The sequence below is a fragment of the Schistocerca cancellata genome, chromosome 11, assembly GCF_023864275.1.
Source record: "Schistocerca cancellata isolate TAMUIC-IGC-003103 chromosome 11, iqSchCanc2.1, whole genome shotgun sequence".
Lineage (NCBI taxonomy): Eukaryota > Metazoa > Arthropoda > Insecta > Orthoptera > Acrididae > Schistocerca > Schistocerca cancellata.
The window spans coordinates 44,639,949-44,642,467 of NC_064636.1; the positions used below are offsets into that span (position 1 = coordinate 44,639,949).

Sequence of the window (2,519 nt, forward strand, 5' to 3'; positions counted from 1 at the left end):
CGCTGGCAGATGACATTCATCTGCCATTCCCAATACCCACACCCTGCCATCGGATCGCCACATTGTGTACCGTGATTTGTTACTCCACACAACGTTTTTCTACTGTTCAGTCATCCAATGTTTACACTCCTTACAACAAGCGAGGCGTCGTTTGGCATTTACCGACGTGGTGTGTGGCTTATGAGCAGCCGCTCGACCATGAAATCCAAGTTTTATCACCTCCCGCCCAACTGTCATAGTACTTGCAGTGGATCCTGATGCAGTTTGGAATTCCTGTGTGACGGTCTGGATAGATGTCTGCCTATTACACATTTACGACCCTCTTCAACTGTCGGCGGTCTCTGTCAGTCAACAGACGAGGTCGGCCTGTACGCTTTTGTGCTGTACGTGTCCCTTCACGTTTCCACTTCACTATCACATCGGAAACAGTGGACCTAGGGATGTTTAGGAGTGTGGAAATCTCGCGTACAGACGTATGACTCAAGTGACAACCCAATCACCTGACCACGTTCGAAGTCCGTGAGTTCCGCGTAGCGCCCCATTCTGCTCTCTCACGATGTCTGATGACTACTGAGGTCGCTGATATGGAGTACCTGGCAGCAGGTGGCAGCACAGTGCACTTAATATGAAAAACCTATGTTTTTGCGGGTGTTGGTTGCTTGGTTGTTTTGGGGAAGGAGACCAGACAGCGAGGTCATCGGTCTCATCGGATTAGGGAAGGACGGGGAAGGAAGTCGGTCGGGCCCTTTCAAAGGAACCATCCCGGCATTTGCCTGGAGCGATTTAGGGAAATCACGGAAAACCCAAATCAGGATGGCCGGACGCGGGATTGAACCGTCGTCCTCCCGAATGCGAGTCCAGTGTCTAACCACTGCGCCACCTCGCTCGGTTTTTTGCGGGTGTCCGGACACTTTTGATCACATGTGTACAATGGTGTCGCCATTCACTTCAAGGCATCAGAATTGAAGTTAGAATCCAATAAGCAGAAGAGAAAGCTTAACTATTGCATTTGGAACTGGATTTTCTGCAGTAACAATACAGGGGCATCAAACACACATCAATTAAAATGCATCCTTAAATGACTTTCGGATAATGAAAGAAAATTTTTGAACTGCATTAAAAAGTTAGATACATTACAGGTGCAGTAGTCTTCTGGCGTCTGGCGATTACTTGTCATTTCTACAATATTTTATATCACATCCTCAAAACTGACAAAGTAGGCTGAAAAGTGATGCCTCCTATTTCTTTATTTTGTTCTTAATGTCTAAACCCAAAGTAAATTTTGTTCGGAGAGGCCTCGGCACGCCCAACAGTAACGTCCGACCGCCATGTCATCCTCAGCCCATAGGCGTCACGGGATGCGGATACGGAGGGTCATGTGGTCAGCACACCGCCCTCCCGGCCCGAAGTCAGTTTACGAGCTCGGAGCCGCTACTTCTCAGTCGAGCAGCTCCTCAGTTTGCCTCACAAGGGCTGAGTGCGACCCGCTTGCCAACAGCGCTAGGCAGACCGGATGGTCACCCATCCAAGTTCTAGCCCAGCCCGACAGCGCTTAACTTCAGGGACCTGACGGGAACCGGTGTTACCACTGCGGCAAGGCCGCTGGCTCTTCTCACCAACGGCCGAGGTATTATATGTCATGCATATTAATAGCTCTACTCTCCTAGTTCGTTGACGTAAGTTGCAACCTTCTGCCGCTAGGGGGCTCAGAACTGTAGCGTGTAACAGGGCGGTGTGGAACATTACTACGTAGGTGCGAAGAACCAGAGTGTTGCAATGCGTTCCTAACCGTGCGATACAGAAGAGATCTGTCAACAACTTCTGCTGCGAATTGAGTCTGAGGCTGACGTGTTCCTGAATGACATTGTGACAGGTGATAACAGTTGGGTTAAAAACAAGACACCAGCAATGGAGTTCTGCCAAAAGAGGTCACTGAAGACAAAAAAAAGTTCAAGAACACGCCATCAGCAGGCAAATTCAGACTGACAGTGTTCTGGGATTCCAAAATCACTACCACAAACTCTGCCAGGTACTGCGAGATCCCAAAAAACTCAAAGCACGAATTGGAAGAGTTCGTCCTCATGTAGAGCATGTACCACCTTGAAATGGCAATGAAGTCCCATGCTTCTTTACAGAGCGTAAGCAAGGTCCTAATGGAGGTGGTTTGCCGTTGCTTTCCTCCGACCGTAATGGGGATGAATGATGATGATGAAGACGACACAACACCCAGTCATCTCGACGCAGGTAAAAATCCCAGACCCCGCCGGGAATGGAACCCGGGACCTGGTACTCGGGAAGCTAAAACGCTACCGCGAGACCACAAGTGGACATGTAACACCATAATTAATACTATAAATATTTTGAACTGATTAATTTTGATCAGTGTCGAGTACGTATTTTTCACCATGTAATGTCTTTGACCTATTGTAATAAAGTGGAAAATTGTGTAAAATGTTTTCTCTTTACTATTTAAATTCTTTGTATTAATTGGAGGAAAATGTTATACAGGGTGTTACAAA

The 2,519-nt window shown here is 47.6% G+C and overlaps 1 pseudogene; it reads right to left on the reverse strand.

The window, feature by feature from the left end:
* Positions 1 to 1,489: 1,489 nt before the first annotated feature.
* LOC126109098 (5S ribosomal RNA) lies at positions 1,490 to 1,607 on the reverse strand (annotated as a pseudogene).
* Between the last annotated feature and the right edge of the window lie 912 nt (positions 1,608 to 2,519).